The sequence below is a fragment of the Protopterus annectens genome, chromosome 13.part0, assembly GCF_019279795.1.
Source record: "Protopterus annectens isolate FY-2018-M chromosome 13.part0, PAN1.0, whole genome shotgun sequence".
In the NCBI taxonomy this organism is placed as follows: Eukaryota; Metazoa; Chordata; order Ceratodontiformes; family Protopteridae; genus Protopterus; species Protopterus annectens.
In genome coordinates this window covers 1,253,802,635-1,253,822,823 of record NC_056747.1, presented here as the reverse complement: position 1 = coordinate 1,253,822,823, position 20,189 = coordinate 1,253,802,635, and the positions used below count along the sequence as shown (strand labels likewise).

Here is a 20,189-nt window from a genome sequence, read left to right as displayed (position 1 = left end):
ATGAACAAGTCGCCTCACCCTCAGTTTTCCTAGCTACATGGTTGCCTTTTTATAGTGTAGATTTAGGGCTGTCAGCATGGTGAATATGCAAGGGAGGTGTTAACTCATTAGAATTGCTGAATCCCAAGTACTTGACTCTGTGTAGCACATGTAAACATAGTGCAGGCACTCCCTCAGTGTTTATTTTTAATGAATTGCAACTGTGAATGATTAATGGTTAGAAAAAGGAAAACACAACAGCATTGCAGGCTCTGTACATCTAGTGGGTGTGTCAGGCTAGGCTTGCAAAGTGTTAGATGTAATTTTACAGATATTTCCCATACTTATACTATAGAGGTAATTGGTTGTCTCAGTATATTAGCTCATAGGGGTTAAAGACATGCCAAATACAAGGTCTTATTTTCCTGTTCTGACATTCTTTGCTACAGCACTGACCTACTTGTTTTCCCACTGCAGCAGCTGATTGTTTCTGTTCTGCTCCCTCTGGCCACTTTCATCATGCAACCCGCTCCATTCATCCTTGCTATGCTAGGGCTCATTCTGCTCAGTTACCCTACCCCATTCCTACCCACTCCCTCTTTCATTAGATTTATAGCCTCATCCCGCTGACAACACCTCCTCCCACCCCTCAATTTCCCCTAACACTCTCCAATCACCAACTATTTCCTTCCTACAGCTGTCTACCAATCACATTCCTTTTTATTACCCATTAGTCCCTCAACCCTCTAGTGATAATATACTTATCCAATTCTATAACCCAGAACTAATACCTAATATACACATAATGTCTACTCTCACAACAATTAATACAAATATCATTCTTCTCTGTATCTTAACTACCCCCATTTTCTTTCTAGCTACTATAGTAACCTCTCACATAGGAACTCTCCTTCTTAAACTCTCCTCACCCATGAGCACCTCTCCCCTGACCAACCACTGTCACACTCACTCCTTCCCTATAGCACCATCTCTCTTTACATATTCTACTCATTGCTTAAACTTAAGCTTTTCCTACTCCCTACATCAACTCTTATAAACATCCCTCATAGCATTTCATCTATTATAACCAAAACAAAACACCACCCCCAGTATAACCTCTTCAATTACCTCAGAAAATTATTAGCTAATATCCTACTATCTGGAGATATACATCCATACCCCGGTCCCAACAACTGTTCTTCTCATCCAACCTACCCCTCACAACTACACAACTCCATACCTAATGCATCCCATAATCCAACATCTACTTCCACTAAGAACCTAACTATACCTTCTATGAACATTCAAAGCTGACATCTACTTCCACTAAGAACCTAACTATACTTTCTATGAACATTCAAAGTATCATGAATAAAATCTCCCCTTTCCATTCCTGGGTATCTTCAAATACCCTTGATATTATTTGCCTCTCAGAAATCTGGCTCAAGCTCCATATAGCAGATAATGAAATCCTTCCTCCTGAGAGCAATATCATAAGACATGATCACATCAAAAAGAAAGGTGGAGGTGTAGCTACCCTATATTCTAAGCAGCTTGCCCTTCACCCTCTCTCCATCTCTCCCCCAGATCTTCACCCTGCTGAAATCCTTATAGCCAACTGTCATTTAAACACATCTATATTCCCCCTGGGAATAACATTCCTATCTTAGAACACATTCTCTCCTGAATCTTCCTTAACATCACCTATGAGACTGTTATCTTGGGCGATGTGAACATTGATTGGCGTGCCTTAACTACTGAAAGCCCAAACTCCTCTATAAACCTCTTTGACTTCACCCAGCTGATCTCTAACCCTACCTGTCTAAATAAATACAACAACCATAGCTCCACGCTTGACTGGGTCCTCATCTCTAATCCCAATCTTTACCATAACCCCTCAACTTTACCTGATGCACTTAGCGATCACCATCACACCTACATACTTAGGCACTCACCTTCACAAACCCCAACTATACAAAGACTGCCGTAAACTATCTAACTTCAGTCCTGACACTTTCAACACACTACTCTCTTCAATTGACCGGTCCTTCCTCCACAACCTTCCCCTGGATACTTCCAACATACTACTCTCTTCAATTGACTGGTCCTTCCTCCACAATCTTCCCCTGGATACTTCCAACATACTACCCTCTTCAATTGACTGGTGCTTCCTCCACAACCTTCCCCTGCATACTACCAATATACTACTCTCTTCAGTTGACTGGTCCTTCCTCCACAACCTTCCCCTGGATACTTCCAACATACTACTCTCTTCAATTGACTGGTCCTTCCTCCATAATCTTCCCCTGGAGAATGCTGTTCTTGCCTTTAACAACATTTTCCTAGACACAATCAACTACCTAGCCCCTGTCAGAAACTAAGGATTAAAACTCATTATGCCCCCTGGCTCACACAAGACACCAAAACCCTAATGGGTAAGAGAGAAAGTGCCTAGAAAAAATGGAACAAATCCAAATCCATTTCCGACCTTATCAGTTACAGACAGCTCCACAATTTAACCAAAAAAGGTTATCATTGATAAGCAGAATTTTTTTCCATAAACATCTTAACAATCAACACTCTAATCCCCAAAAATTCTGGAAGTCTGTTAATAACCTGTTACACACTGGGAGCTCATCTCCCCCTAATCACAGCCCAAACAGCTCCCCCACTGAGATTGCTACGCTTCTAAATTCCCACTTAATTAACTCTATCCGTAATCTCACCAAAACCAGTATTGCTACTGCAAACTACCCCTCACCACAAATCACCACCAGTCCAACCACCCTTACCATTAAACCTGTCCCCACATCCTATAGTAAATCACTTCTGACAAAACAAAAACATGCTCTCCATCAGTTGACAACTTGGCTCCTCATTTCCTAAAACTAGCTGCCAATTCTGTTGCTTTCCCTATCTCAGTATTAATCAATAGATCTATCAAGGAATGCTCTGTACCTGATATCTGGAAAAAAAATTCTTTGTTATCCCATTACATAAAGGCGGTACTTCATCTGATGCCTCTAACTTCAAACCTATTTCCATCTTATCCCCCCTGTCTAAAATCCTTGAAAAATGTATCCACAAACAGCTTCTTAATCACATTCTCCAAGAAAATCTCCTGACCCCCACACAACATGGCTTTCGGCTAAAGCACAGTACTGCTACAGCTCTGACATCCTTCATCAATACTATCGCCTTACCATGTGATAACAATAAATTAATTTCTTGTCTGTACCTCGATCTATCAAAAGCTTGTGATACTGTTTCCCATAGACTACTACTATCCAAACTAGCCTCTCTTAACCTCTCAAGCTCTACTATATCATGGTTCTCTAGCTACCTGTCAAACAGATTTGAGGCCGTGAGATGGCTATCAAACTATTTTCCCATTTTTCCAGTCCAAACTGGGGTACCCCAGGGCTCCATCCTTGGTCCTCTACTTTTCAACATCTTTATTAATGATCTCCACTCTTCCTGTTCAATGTCTACCCTTATACAATATGCTGACAACTCTACAATTATCTCCTGCTCTGATAGCATCACAAACCTTTGTACTCTCACCCAAGAATCCCTCCACTCCATTGAAAGATGGCTTACTTCCCACCAACGTCTACTAAATCCAAAGAACTAAACTCCCTTGTTTCTCCATATCTCCCTTCAGCATCATAAATCTTCCTTCGCTCTCTCCTTCCCGAATAATAATACCATCTCACCAGAACCCCGCACCAAACTCTTAGGTGTTATAATAGACGACCAACTCAAATTCGACCTACACACTGAGCAGTGCATAAAAAAGACCCATCAAAAACTAGGTCTGCTTTATAGACATAATAAATACCTCACAATTGCTTCCAGACTCTCCCTTGCACAAGCCTTTCTACTATCCACTCCCTCTATGCAGCCCTTATTCTTACACACCTCCATAGGTTCATAGGTAGGTACTAGGCTATTGGCCCTTGGGCCTATATAAGCCTAGCCAAAAAGGTACCCTGACTTTCGCAACCCAAGAAAATTATTTTCCTGTGCCCCTGTCGAGCTTTTGCCACCCAGGAAAGTTATTTTCCTGTGCCCCTGTCGAGCAGAGCCACAGAAGTGATCCCTGGGGGAATTTCCTATTTCCCATCCAATCATCAAGGTTTTCTTGAAGAGTGCTAATGAGGAGCTTTGTTTGATATAGATAGGTAGTTTGTTCCAGAGTATGGGAAGTCTCTGGGACAGCACTCTCACTCCAGCATGTTCTGTTTATTGTGGTGACAAGGTTTAGGTCCCTAGAGCGTGTAGCTCAGAGGGATTGGGATTTCTTTAAGTGGAGCATGTCCAAAAGCTCTGGGTTTGACATAGCTTTGTATGTTAGGCAGAGATCGCCTCTGAGTAGGCAATATGCGATGGAGTAATGCTGGAGTTTTTTGAGATGGTCTGCGTAGAGCATCTGTTTGAGGCCGGTAATTCTCTTTGTGAGGTATTTCTGTGGCCTTTCCAGTTGTTGTAGATGTCTTATGAGGTACATACCAAAAGGGCGTTGTACTCTATAATGGGTCTAATGAGTGATGAGTAGAGGGGGAACAATTACATCTTTTTTCCTGGATGAGAAACCTTTTGTGATGAGGTGTGCCATGTAAAAGGATTTTCTGACTACTGTGGCGATGTGATTATCAAAGGAAAGACTACTGTCCACCTGTGTCCCAAGGTCTCTTATCACACTTTCGGTGTTAAGTATACTACTGCCCATGTGGTAGTTCATGGGTACAGAGTTTTTACCAAAAGGGATGACAATGCACTTTTTGGCATTGAGCTTGAGGCCATGGCTTTGACACCAGGCATCTGTTTCAGTGAGACCCTTTTGTAGGATGTCCACATCATTAGGAGTTTTGATTATGGCTCTTAGTTTGCAGTCATCTGTGAACTTCATTAGCCAAAGACATTCTGTGTTAGCCTGTACTTCAGAGAAGTAGACACCAAACAAGAGAGGACCCAGGACTGAACCCTGTGGTACTCCACTTGTCACTGGTCTGAAGTTGGATTTGGAGTCTGCTACTTTCACAGTATGGGTTCTGTCAGTGAGCCATTTGGCAACCCATCTTGTGACATAGGGATTTATACCTAGTTTAGTGAGTTTATCTATAATTCCAGAGTGGGGGATGGTGTCAAAAGCCTTGGCGAGATCTAGATAGGCTGTGTGAACCACCTTACCATCATCTACGGCTTTGGTGACTGCTTCAAAGAAGTCTATCAGGTTTAGGAGACATGATCTGCCTTTTACAAACCTGAACTTGGTGGGGTTCAGAGTTTGGAGATTACCAATGTCTTTGTTTATAAGTTCCATGATGATACGTTCCATGATCTTGCAGACCAGTCTCGTCAGGCTAATGGGGGCGGTAGTTCTCGGGGTCCGTGGTGGATCCCCCTTTGGGGAGTGGGATAACCGTCGCTGTGTGCCATTCCGTGGGCACAAAGCCTGAGGTGAGGCTATGACTGAACATGGTACTTAGATGGAGTGCCAGTTTGCTCTGTAGTTTGTGTAGAACGCAACCTGAGATGTTGTCAGATCCCATGGATGCTGTGTTCTTGGCTTTGGAGAGTGTGTTTTTTACCTGTGCAGCTGTGATTACAGGAACTTAGCATTCTTCCCGTACAGAGATGGGCCCTTTAGGGGGTGAGAGGGGGGTAAAGTTAGCACTGAACCTATCTGCCAGGTTGTTGGCAACATCACTTGGTTCTGTATATTTAGTGCCATTGTGCTGTAACTCAGCAGCTCTGAGTGTTGTCATTGAGATTCTTGACATAGCTATAGAATGCTTTCTGGTTGTCTTTAGAAACAGTGGCAATTTTGTTTTCATAACTAGCTTTGGAGGATTTTATGAGGAATCTCAGCTTCTTACTGAGGCTGACCAGGGAGTTCCTCCAATCATGGGATTTTACTCTTTTTTGCAGCAATTTCTTTCTTCTGTTGTAGAGTTTGTTTATGTCAGGGACCACCAGATTGGCTTCCTTTTTTGGAGGATAGCATCTTGCTTCTGTTAGGGATAGCATGATCCATGCACTCGTGTAAGTGCTTATAAAGTGCATTTGTGTAGGATTCAGCAGTCGTACCTCTATTGTCCGTCTGCATGGGTGTCGTGAAGTTTGCCACTTCTGTCTTAGGAAGCGTGAAGTTGGCTAAGGAGAAATTTTTTACGGTGGTTTCCCTAATGGGGTGTGGGGGTGGTATGTGGATGTCTAGGGTGATTAGCTTGTGGTCGGATCTGACCCACGAGGAATTGACCTCTGATGTGGAACACTGGTCGCCCATGTTGGTAATGACCAGATCTAGGATATTGCTGCCCCTGGTGGGGGGTGTGGATAAGTTGATCCAAGGCATTGAAATTTATGAATTCCAGAAAACATTGAGCAAAAGAGTTGGTACATGAGTAGTTTTCCCAGTTAATGGTGGGATAGTTGAAATCACCCATTATTAGGGTGTTAGGTTGTACCCTAATATTTCCAGTGTATCAAGAAATAGGTTGTACCCTAATATTTTCCAGTGTATCAAGAAATGAGGAGTGGGAATCCTGGGGCATGGTGAGGGATCTGTAGTAAGCTACAGTTTGGAATGCGGTCTTGCCCAAAGTTAGTTGCACTTGGATAATCTCGGATGCATTATGCTGAGCAACTAGCCTGGAGGTGTGGATATCCTTAATGAATATGGACACGCCTTCACCTTTAACGTTTCAGTCCAGGTTAGGTGGCCGAAAGATGTGGTACGAATTATAGCCTGGTAATGCAGGGGTGCTCTCTGGAGCCTTGAACCAGGTCTCTGTCACTGCACAGATGTCGATGTTATCCATTTTAAGGAGTGCCTTGAGTGAGTGCATTTTGAGGTTTAGACTTCTAGCATTGAGTAGCATTAACCTCCGATTTTGCTTGCTTGTACCTGTTATGGTGGTGAATTTGTCATTTGAACCTTGCCTAAAAAAGGCATTATAGGGGTGGCAAGACCCTTAGCCAGTATCTGGAATCCCAAGGGCGACAGGTGCAGGCCATCTCTGGCAAAGCATCGTGGTCTGTCGATCATGTCATCCAGGCAGACAGATACTGGATCCCCTTAGAATGACACCAGAAGCTTAGCCAATTGTTGAAGTCAATCATTTTGTCCTTGTCATTTTATGGTATCATTCTGAGTGATGGCAGGATGCTACTCAGGGCTAGGGTCATACCTCCTGGGCTACAAGATTGGAGAGCTCCCCCATGTCTCTTTTCATGTAGTCCAGGGAGGTATGTCTCAGGTCATTCACACCAACATGGACAATGAAAGAGTCATATTTGTACTTGTGGAGTGACCTGAGTGCGTGCATTATGTGGCGGATCCTGGCACCCAACAGGCAGCTGACTGTAACTTTCTCCTTGTTTAGCCTGGTGAGTGGAACATCAGTGTGCCTGACTATAGAGTCACCTATGACTAGATTGTTGGGCTGTGGTTGGGTGGCACACTGAGTTTGTGGGCTATGTGTTATTTGGGTTGTGTTGGGGGGGTAGAGGTTGCTTGCATTTCTGCTTTGGAGGTCTCTGTTGCTTGAGCAGATTTTTATTGAGATCCTCCATGAATGTAGGTGTGTGTTTTGTGTTTTTGTGTGTGTGTTTTGGTGGTGTAGGTTTTGAGGTGCTATGTGATGAGTGTGGTGTGGTGCAAGTGTTTACCCTCTCCTCTTGACTGTCTAGTCCAGTCTTGGCTGAAGAGAGCTTTGCTTCCAGTTTGGCTATATACGTGCATCTTTCACAGGTTGTAGTGTTGGGTGGTAAGAAGAGAGGGTTGTCAGTGTACATGAGGCAATGCTGCATTACCCCAAGATGCCCAGATCCATCAGGTAGACAGGGGAAAACACCGGGAGCTGACCCAGAGACATGCCTGGATAGGTTCTTATTTATTAAGTACTAAAAACTGTTTTCCTCTAGATAAGTGAGGAAAGTTGAGTACTGTAGTAATATATAGCTTATTTAGTGCTTACAATGAGTTCTGAACAAGTGCTGAGCTCAAGAAAACAGATTTGAGTGCAAAAACTAAAAAATCTGGCTAGTTCTAAGGGAAAATTTGAAGAGCAGACTTTATGGCTCCGGGAATATTTTAACTCTAGCTAAGCGGCATTGCATAAAGTGTATTTTTTTTAATATAACAGTAGCAAATGAGCAAACTGATTTAAACAATAAAAAGCTAAAAACTAAGCCCTGTTATAGCAGTCTTTGATCAGACAAGTTCTAACTGCACACTCCTGCCACCAGGGTGCAGGGGAACCTTCTCCAGAAAAAGATGGTCTGGATTAGTGCTCAAGTTATACAGACAAAGCTAGATTCAACAGGTCTGAATCTAGTCTTGTGCCACAGCAAACAAGGCATGCCAATTTCAGAAAGAAACAGTTCAAATAAGCAGGCGCAATAAGCCTTTAACCAGAAGCTCCCAGCTCAGAAGGGCAGAATCTACCCTCTCCTCCCACAAGAGTTCAGACCACACCTTCTTAATGTAAAATAACTGGCCCTAAGCCCATGTACTTAAACCAGAACTAATACACTTTTAGAATAACTGACACTAAGCCTTCAATCAGCAACTCCCAGCTTAGAAGGATGCAAGCTACCTGTTCTGCCACAACAGTGAAGACCACAAACCTTCTTAATGTAAAACAACTGGTCTGAAGCCCAAGTGTTTAAACCAAAAGCGTAGAATAACAGTTACAATTTAATCAGGCTACTAACAAGCAGTAATAAATGCAGCAGAATAAATACAATTAAGTACTTTTAAGAACAGGCAGCAAAAGCAAAATAAAGTAGGAAGAAACACAAATACTGTAAAAGCAGAAGAATAAAGTGCAATTTTTTTTTATAATAATAGAAAACGAGCAAACTGATTTAAACAAATTACCCAATTAACCAGTAAAAATGCTCAAAACTGAGCCCTGTTCCAGCAGTCTTCGATCAGACAAGTTCTAACTGAACACTCCTGCCACTATGGTGTAGGGGAACCTTCTCCAAAAAAGATGTCCTGGATTAGTGCTCAAGTTATACAAACAAAGATAGATTCAGCAGGCCTGAATATAGTCTATGCTACAGCAAGCAAGGTGCACCAATTTCAGAAAGAAACAGTTCAAATAAGCAGGCACAATAAGCCTTTAATCAGAAATTCCCAGCTCAGAAGGGCAGAATCTGACCTCTCCTCCCACAAGAGTGCATACCACAAACCTTCTTAAGGTAAAATAACTGGCCTGAAGCCCAAGTGCTTAAATCAGAACTAATACACTTTTAGAATAACAGACACTGAGCCCTCAATCAGCAATTCCCAACTTAGGATGTAAGCTACCTGTCCTGCCACAACAGTGCAGACCACAAACCTTCTTAATGTAAAACAAATGGTCTGAAGCCCACATGCTTAAACTAACAGGCTTAAAATAGCAGTTACAATTTAATCAAGCTACTTCCAAGCAGTAATAAATGCAGCAGAATAATACAATTGAGTACTTTTAAGAAGAGGCAAAAGCAAAATAAGGTAATACAGTAGGAAGAAACACAAATACAGTAAAAGTAGATGAATAAAGTGCATTTTTTTAGTAAAGTGCAAGGAGAGAGGAAGTGGGTTGGCCTTCTCAAATGTTCTCTCTGTATTAAGTAGAGTGAACACTAGACTGGGAGGGGTGTCCCAGATCAAATTTACAGTCGGGGTGGGCAACTGCAAAGCCACCACCTATAACAACACCACAAGAATAAGGTGAGAGGGAGGGAGGGGGAAAAAACAGTTTCAAGACAGATGAGAACAGAAAGCAATGCCAGAAAATATATAAAATAATTCATTCAGGCAAAAAAAAATTTCAGTCAGGCAAAATTAAGTTAAACAATTAAATAGACAGAAAAATAACATACAGTACTATCTTTGAAACTTCAACTTTGTACTTAACTTCAATTTCTAATAAGGTAGATTGTAGCCAGCCAAACAATTCAGATATTGAGCAGAAAATAAATTCCCAGCTATGTGGCTAACACTTAAAGCAGAGAGAAACCCTCTAGGCTAAGAGTTAAATATCAAATAACAAAGAGGTGAGAACAGCAATAACCCCCTCTAACTGCAGAGGGACAGACAGACAAACATCAATATTCAGTGAATTAATTAAATAAACAGAAAACAACTGTTTCAGGACAGATGAGAACAGAAAGCAATGCCAGAAAATATATAAAATAATTCAGTCAGGCAAAAGAAATATTTCAGTCAGACAAAATTAAGTTAAACAATTAAATAGACAGATAAACAAAATACAGTACTATCTTTAAAACTGCAAGTTTGTACTTAACATCAGCTTCTAATACACCACAAAGTTGTGTCCAGTCAAATATCTTTACTAAACTCGAACTTACCTATAACAAAATAGCTCGATTTGCCTACAACTTATCTTACCGCACCCACCACTGCGTTGCACTAAGAAATTTGCAGTGGCTGGAATTTCATCTCCAAATCCTAATACCACAACTTCTCATTGCTTATTCAGTTCTACATCAACCTTCTTCCTGTCCTTCACTCTCCAATCTCTTCCAGCCCTATACTCCTGAATGCTCCCTCTGCAGCTCTCAGTAGAACCTTCTCCAAGTACATAGGCCCAATAAAAATATTGGAAAACTACTTTATAGCTATTCCATTGCAAATGCCTGGAATAGACTACCCCACAGTGTCAGATGTATTACTGAAACAAACACCTTTAAAATAGCAATTAAAGACTACTTCCGCAAATCGTGGCCATGCCTCTGCCCGGACCCACCATAAACTACCTACATTACCAGTGACTGCTGTGCCGTTAGCTAATATCATAACAGACCTATTACAGACCCGCCTGCTCTCTGTTCTACCTTCTACACCTTTTACTCTTCCACTGCTTCTCTGCTACACTTTACCAGCATCAACTTTTTATATCCTGGTACTTTTTCATGTAGCGCACCCGCAGCTGTAGCTGAAGTAGATATGGGTTTCTTCCTACATGACTCTGGTGACACCCCTATAGGCCCCACTCACCAAGGTGGCAAGATTGTCAGATTTTATTCTAGGTGACACATCTAGTTAAAACTCAATCGCACAACCCCAAGTAACTTATTTCAACAGTGCACCAGTTAGCAATAATGCAAGGTGAGATATGCATGCAATGGAACATACATTCACCCTCTTCCCCAGAACTCAACAGAATAAAAGGTCTTGACATTCAAACATGCACAAAGAAGGCAATATCAATGAGCAGTAAAGCGTTATAATGCAGCAATACAAACATGGAAAAAATGCAATGTCATTAAGGAATAAAAGAGTCATAATACAACAATACAGGTTTGAGAAAATGCAATGTCATTGAGCAGCAAGATTCTTGAAGGCAGCAGTACTAACACGAACAAAATGCAATGTCATTAAACAATGAAGATTTATAATGCAACAATACAAATATGAGAAAATGCAATGTCATTGAGCAGTACTAACACCCTCAACCTTATTGATCAACTCTAAACAGACCAAATATGAAACACTCTATTATACCCTGTTCACTGGGCAGTGACTACGTATAGTCTTTCTGCCAGCATGATGGGGCCCAAGTTTGAGCTCATATGGATCCCAGTTATCTGTAATCCACAAAGCATTTAAGGGGGGGGGGCACAATCTTATAAAATGTAAAAAAAGATGGCCAGAGCCTCTCACCACTCTGTAGAGATTATCCTAGTGACCAGGCACCGTGGTTTCTCTGATGAGAAAAGTAGAAAAATCACCTGCCAGAACTCTGGTAATCATCTATGGCTTCTCTGTACTAGGCCCAACGGAACTCATTTTCTTGCTGAATCATATGCAGGCATGGAAGTACTGGTTTCAGCCTTCTCTCCTGATTCCACAAAATACCATCATCCAGGATTTCAGCAACAGAGACACAAACTGCTACTTCACTTCCCTGTCCCAAAGCACCAGAGAAGAAAATCCAGTCATGCTGCAAGGCCCTTTTCTCTTCAGCACACAGTTTCAGTCTTCCCTCCTTCAGCAAGTAACTCAGTCCCCTCTTTCACTTTCGAAATTGTCTTTTATATCCCTGAAACAGCCCCACCTTGTGGTTTAATGGAAAACTACAGTCTAGTACTTCTACAATGAAATACAATGGGAGCTACACTCTTCCCCCACTTGAAAATCTTGGACCCCCCCAAGTCAAAGGTAGACTAGCAGCAAAATATTTACACGACTAATGTACCATCAACTGAACAATATTTTTGCATTCAAAAGGTACATTCCAACAAGGGTAATCAGCCTTATGCGTAACTTGGGAAGGGGTGTCACCACTGGAGTAGGAGGCTTAGGGATTATGGGCGTAGACTCTCCGATGAGCTGTGGTTACAGGTTCCTGTGTACTGTGTCCCACACTGTTACATGTAAGTCTCTGTGGGGGCCAAATCAGTCTCTGCAGTTTTGGTTTGGAAGAGACAGCTAAGGAATTTTGCTCGGAAGGTTTGTCACTAACATCACATTCATTGTCCAGTTCTTCAGTAGGCATATTGTCTACTTCTAAGATCTCCTCTTGTATAACTTCACCTTCATTTTCCATAATGGTAGGACTGTCCTCAGCACTATTTTCTGAAGTTTGCATAGCAGGGCTTCCATTAGTATCAGGTTCTGCAAGAGGTATGGAAACATTACTTAGACTATTGTTAAGTCTGTGCTGCTCAAAATGACAAGGAACAAATTCCGGTGCATTTACATTGAGATTACAGCCCACAGGGTCTTAAACATCCTCATAAAAAAAGCCCACTGAAACCCCAGTCATCATCACTGTCCTCCTCTCCTTCAGCAGGAGGAAGCATTTGCTCTTGAACACTGGAAAGGATAGCTCCTCTCCACTTTAGCCTTCTGGATTGTCTTGAGTTAGGCTTCCGCTGAGCCTATCTAGGTTCCGGGTTCATGAGTCTCACTGGTTTTTCCAAGAGCATTAAGTTATTGCGGTGCCAGGTTTTAATAGGGCCTTCTTTCCCCTCGGGGCAAACTTGGCAGACAGGGATATTTGGTAGCTGAGAACAAATTATATAAATCTCAGATCCCCAGCGGTCAGTGAGTTTATGCATTCCTTGTAGTCACAAATTTCTCAAAAGAACTCTGTCCCCTGGCTGCAGGTCATGCATCTTTACTTTTTTGTCATAGTGAGCTTTGTTTCGCTGATGTCTTTGTCCTGTTGATTTTTCAGCAAGCTCATAAGTTTGTCTGAGGTTCCTCTTGAGTCTCTCCACATAACTGCCATGAGATCACACTGGTGTGTCATCAGCTGTTACTCCAAAGGTGACGTCCACAGGAAGATGAGCTTCTCTTCCAAACAATAGAAAGTAAGGCGAGAATCCTGTAGCATTATTTTTAGTACTGTTGTAATCATGTACCACTATGGCTACATGTCTACTCCATTGACTCTTCTTTTCAGCAGATAGTGTCCACAACATGTCTAGTAAAGTTCTGTTGAAACACACAGGCTGAGGATCCCCTTGAGGATGATAAGGAGTGGTGCGGACTTTTTGGACTCCCAACAGAGTGAGTAGTTCATGGACAAGCTTGCTCTCAAAATCACGTCCTTGATCAGAGTGTATCCTTTTTGGCAGGTCATAGTGTACAAAGAACTTCTCAACTAGAAGCTTCGCCACTGTAATAACTTTCTGATCACGAGTGGGAAATGCTTGAGCATATTGGGTATAGTGGTCTGTCACCACCAGCACATTACTGATCCCCCCTTCATCCGGTTCAATGCACAGAAAATCTATACAGACCAGTTCCATGGGTCCACTACTTTCCATTTGACCCAATGAGGCAGCTCTGGTCGGCAGAGTCTTTCTCTGAATGCAACAAAGACATGTACGACAATAATCCTCAACATCTTGCTTCATGCATGACCAGTAGAACCCTATCTAATGGAATGAAGACATGTATGACAATAATCCGCAACAATTTGCTTCATGCATGGCCAGTAGAACCTGTCTAATGGAGCGAAGACATGTACAACAGTAATCCTCAACATCTAGCTTCATGCATGGCCAGTAGAACCTGTCTAATGGAACGAAGACATGTATGACAGTAATCCTCAACATCTTGCTTCATGCATGGCCAGTAGAACCTGTCTAATGGAACGAAGACATGTACAACAATAATCCTCAACATCTAGCTTCATGCATGGCCAGTAGAACCTGTCTAATGGAACGAAGACATGTACGACAGTAATCCTCAACATCTTGCTTCATGCATGGCCAGTAGAACCTGTCTAATGGAACAAAGACATGTATGACAATAATCCACAACATCTTGCTTCATGCATGGCCAGTAGAACCTGTCTTGTACCAGACCCATAGTTCTGTCATAACCAAGATGACCATGTTCATCATCAATGACCAGAGAACTACTTCTTGCCATTTTTCACTGCCGAGTGCACTTGGAGATCTCCTATAAACTAGTCCATTCTGTATTTGGAGTCTGCCCCATTCCTTGACCAAAAGTCTGGCCAGGTGATGAATATCCATGTGAAGCATATTAACTTGTTTCTTCTATAAAGCAGCTACCACCAGCTGACCTAAAGGCTCTTCTCTTTGATCTCTCCTAAGGTCACTGTTACTCAAAGCTGGTAGCGATGAGGCCTGTAAAGTGACCAGATTACAGTAAGCTTGGGGTATGCTTGCTGCAGACAGACCCAACTTCTGGGCCCAACATTCAGTGTGTTGATAGGATGCAATCTGACACATAGCTCTCACCCCCGGTGCTGGAATTTCCACCCATTCATTGTCGGGGTGTAAGTCTCCCTGAGGTCTTCTGGACAGACCATCAGCATCTCCATGTTTGCATCCTGGGTGATATTTCAAACTGAAATTATAGTTGCATAGAGCTGCCATCCATCTGTGGCCAGTAGCATCTAGCTTTGCAGTGGTCTGGCTGTATGTCAGAGGATTGTTTTCAGTCTGCACTTCAAATTCAGCCCCATAGAGATAATCATGCAGCTTGTTCACTACCTCTCACTTTAAGGCAAGAAATTCCAACTTGTGTGCAGGGTAGTTTCTTTCTGTGGGGGATAAACTCCGACTGATAAAAGCCACAGGTCTCAGCTTCTTGTCATACTCCTGGTAAAGGACTCCTCCTAAGCCATCCCTGCTAGCATCCACATGTAAAGTGTATGGCTTTGTTGAGTCAGCATATGCCAGCACAGGAGCATGTGTGAGGCTATACTTAAGCTGTTCAAATGACTCTTCGCACTCAGGAGCCCAACGACTCTCGATGAGTTCTTTAGAATCTCTCGGTCCCTTAGGCTTTTCCCCAAGGATATCTTCATCTGTTTCATCTGCTTTCTCATCGTTTCAGAGCAAATGGTTGAGGGGTCTAGCTATCTTTGAAAATCCTTCCAAAAACCTTCTATAGCAACTGCAGAACCTCAGAAAAGATTGCAGCTCTGTGATAGTTTTGGGTCTGGGCCAAGATGTCACCGCTTCAACTTTGCCAGGATCTGTGGATATTCCATTTGCAGACACTACATGTCCCACATAGGTCCCTGAACGTTGGAAGAACTTGCAAATGACAACTTCAGGCCCTCCTTCTGTATCCTGTCCAATACCTTTATCAGTCTTTCTTCATGCTCCTCTAGGATCCTTCCAAAAACAATGATGTCATCCAGATAGACTAAGACTTCCAGGAGATGCATGTCTCCAACTGTTCTTTCCATGATTTTCTGAAAAGTTGCTGGTGCATTTGATAAACCTTGAGGTAGGCGATCAAACTCAAAAAATCTCAAGGGGGTGATGAAGGCAGTCTTCTCTTTATCTTCTGGGTGCATAGGGATTTTATAGTATCCACTTCTTAAGTCTAGCACACTGAACCACTTACTGCCCACCAGGCAATTTAGTGCATCTTCAATCCGGGGAGTTGTGTACTGGTCTGGAATGGTTCGCTGATTCAGAGTATGATAGTCAGCACACATGCAAATTGACCCATTCTTTTTCCTGACAATGACAATGGGAGAGCCATATGGACTCCTTGACTCTCATCTTATCCCTGTGGCTTTTAGTTCCTCCAAATGTTTTCTTAAGTCCTCCAGGTCTCTTGGAGCTACTTTTCTGGAACGTTCCCTGAAAGGCCGGTCCTCTTTTACTCTTATTCGGTGTTCTGCACTTTTTGCACAGCCCACTTCTAGTTCACTAGTAGAAAAACAATTTTTCTTTTTCATTAGTAGTGCTTTAACTCTGGTTAGCCACTCAGGGGGCAAGAAACCACCTCCTATATCAATATCTTCCAGCTTCAGCTCGTTGGCTCTGCTCTCATTCCTTGTCAACACAGGAACAGGTAAGGGAGTGGCAGCATAAACATTTCTCAAATGCACTTGTGAACGCAGGACAATGGGAGTACTTTCTTTATTTTTCAACCCCACAGGCAAAGTGTCATAAGGATGCTTTAACTTGTCCACAGGCTAAACTTCTGGGACTAGTTCCAGCCCCAGTGGCAAGTCACTTCCTGGATCCGTTTCCATCATGAGATGAGAGGAAACTGTTTGTCCACACATCCTCACTTTGGCTCTCAAGCAGGTGACCTGACCAGGATGAATTATATTCTTTTTCCCAGACAGGGTCCATACATGACCTAGTTCATCTTTCTTACTATCCTTCTCCCTTTGAAGGGCACAGAAAACTGGTCTCAGAAGAGGATGTAGTGTTGGGTGTTCCTGAGTCAACTGATGCATTAGTATTCTTCTTACAAGGTCAGTATTTGTCCTCACCAAAATAGATGCTGAATTCTTTCCTTTTGGCCTGGGGCACACAACAGCAAGTGTTTCAAAAACTTCTGTTGACTCAACAACTGAAGTGGAAAATTCTAACTTGAGTGAGACATAACCATCATAAGGGAACTTCATGTCACTTAGCCCCCAGATCTCCAAATCTTCTAATTTTTCAAGTGGCAAATGCTTTAAGTATTTTTGGTAGAAGCCTCAGTACAGAATGGTGATTTGTGCACCAGCATCCAACAGTGCTTTACTATACACTCCTTCTATTTTTACTGACATGACAGAGGACAGTCCCAGTAGGCCATCAGGTAGTTTCTGTTTCCAGTGCTGTTCAGCTGTATGGCAGTCAGCATGTGGTGGAGGTACCACTGGTTGACCTCGCCATTCTAACAGATAAGACTCTTGCTTAGTAATGCTTTGCGGTGTCAGATGCTGAGATTTTGGCTGAGATGGCTTTCCAATTTGGTTGTTCACCTCAGATGAGCTAGAAGTGTGCATTGTAGGTAGTTTCTCTCCCCCTATTACAAGGGTTTGTGTGGAAAGGAAATCTAGGATGCTGTCTCTTGATGTTAGATTTTATGGAGCTCTTTGTAACTGGACACTCAGCTAGCTCCTTCACTGAGGCCCTTTGAAGTTTCCCTGCATTGTACTAGGCAGTAATAGTTTGTTCACTTTTCTCAAGTTCTCTGCATTAGGACAGTCGCTTTATATGCCCTGCATCCCCACAGCAAAAACAAAATCCAGTAGAAACTCTGAACATGGGCTGATTGGATTTTTCCCCAAGTCCTTTCGTGGAGGTTCTAGCTGATGCAATCCTCCCTTCAGTTAAAGTTACCATGCCTTTCTGCAGTTCTGCAACCGTCCTGGTGACTTGAGCTATGGCGTCGGTTAGGGAAGACACCTGCATCTGCAACTGTGACACCGCTACATTGTGGACACTCTGGTCCATGACTCCTGTTTGAGTAGTGAGCATGGCTATAGGCTCCTGCTGGTATTCACTCACTGTTTTAGTTGCTGTTGAACACTGAGATTTGGCTTTCAACAGGGCTTCCTCTTCCCTCACCTCTTTAACCAAATGAGAATAAGTCAGATTCTCTTCCCTATTTCTCATCCTCATTTTCCACACAATGGCATCCATAGCTTGAGCTCCCTGTAAAATTTGCCCGATTCATAATTGGTCAGCTACTTTTGGATCCGCCCCCTTCTTTAGGATGATCTGGTGGAGCATTTTATCTAATCGCTTAATGTAATCAGATAGTTTCTCACCGACTTCTTGGTATTTATGTTTAAACTGATACACTAGGTCAGCAGCCCTATCAGTCCTTCCAAACACATCCTGTTGTACTCCTAAATAGTCCTTGGCCGTGCAATCTTGCTTACCCATCCTTAGGGTACGTATGGTATCCGCGACTTTCAGCTATCCACTGCTTCTTCTGAGATTCTGGGATATCCCACTCCTCTAGGGCTTGTGAAGCCTGATCCATCTGGATTCAAAATCTTCATCTCCCTGAGGTATGGGTTGTTTGCCAGAAAAGAAATGCAATTTGTGGTAGTCAAACCCAGTGAATGGCTGTGTAGGCTTTAAGCATTTTTCTACAATACTTCTTAAAGCATTAAAAACTTCAGACCCTATAGTATTTATGGGCAGTGAAGCTGCAGCTTCTGGGTTCATGTTTCTGCTGGAATTGCTTTCCACACATACAGGGGAATAGGGTGGAGTCCAAAGCAGTACAGGAGATCCCGGGTGAGCCCCCAAATGTAGCACACCCATAGGTGTAGCTGAAGTAGATATGGGTTCCTTCCTACCTGACTCTGGTGACACCCCTATAGGCCCAACTTGCCAAGGTGGCAAGATTGACAGATTTTATTCTAGGTGACACATCTAGTTAAAAAGGCAATAGCATAACCCCAAACAACTTATTTCAACAATGCAGCAGTTAGCAATAATGCAAGGTGAGATATGCATACAACGCAACATACATTCACCCTCTTCCCCAGAACTCAACAGAAAAATAGGTCTTGACATTCAAACATGCACAAAGAAGGCAATATCAATGAGCAGTAAAGCTTTATAATTCAGCAATACAAACACGGGAAAAAATGCAATGTCATTAAGCAATAAAATAGTTATAATACAACAATACAGGTATGAGAAAATGCAATGTCATTGAGCAGCAAAATTCTTGAAGGCAGCAGTACTAGCACGAGCAAAATGCAATGTCATTGAACAATGAGGATTTATAATGCAACAATACAAATATGAGAAAATGCAATGTCATTGAACAATGAGGATTTATAATGCAACAATACAAACATGAGAAAATGCAATGTCATTGAGCAATACTAACACCCTCAACCCAATTGATCAATTCTAAACAGACCAACTATTACCACAGCCAAATAACCAGTGATACTCGTTCTGTATAGAAATCTGTAATTTCCACCACAATAAGATGATATGAAGCACAATATAAATTTGCCAATGAAAACTGCTGGTACACAGATACAAAACTGTTTATTTCCACAGCGTTAGTACAATATAAAACACAGCACAGTGTAAACTTCACAAGTAAAGGAGTTTTATTAGTACCTCAGTCCACTTTTCACTTTTGAAATTGTCTTTTGTATCCCTGAAACAGCCCCGCCTTGTGGCTTAATGGAAAACTACAGTCTAGTACTTCTACAATGAAATACAGTGGGAGCTACATTCACCTCACATATTCTTTACTAATACTATTACACTGCCCTCAGAAGTACCAGAACAGTTATCAGAAACTCCCCTGTTTTCCACCTCAGAACAACAGATGGAATCAGAACTCATACCAGAGGTTGTGAGTTCTGATAAAGAAGAGAGTATTGAGTTATGGCTGCCCTTAGAAATGCCAGAACAGTCACTAGAACTTCCTGGCTTGTCAACAACACTGGTTTCCACCTTAGAATAACAGGTGAAATCGAAATTTTCAACAGAGCTAGTGAGTACTGTAAATACACAGACATTCGAATATTATTGTGAATAATACTGGGGATTTCAAAGTTTTTAATTACAGTTCTCATGCCTTTGATTCTAATGTGGCTAACTTGTTTGCAAAGGGGTTTATGTTTGTACCAGGAGCAAGAATGGACATTGCTAATGTTCTGCTAGATTTAAAATTGTTAGGAAGATGAACTTTAAAATTATGTTGAATAACAATTGTGAACATGGCAGAAATGAACTTTGGGTGCCTAGTGTTTGTAACCCTCCATTACACCCCACCCTTTTGCTGTTTGAAAAATTATGTGAAGTTGATTTAAGGTATGTGACAAGAGGTAGAACAAATGCAGTTAGCAATTTAAGTTATGAAGAAGGGGACTTGCTTAGGGACGTCTGGAAAATGAAAATACAGATTATGCAGCCTGATAAGAGTGGGGGGAATTGTAATTATGGACTTACAAGAGTATGTTAACAGGATGTAT

General features: G+C 42.1%; 1 protein-coding gene across 1 annotated transcript in view; it reads left to right on the top strand.

Moving 5' to 3' along the window:
* Positions 1-20,189, top strand: part of TBKBP1 (TBK1 binding protein 1) — a 2,809,732-nt gene that overhangs the window by 1,752,283 nt on the left and 1,037,260 nt on the right. The window lies entirely within an intron of this gene.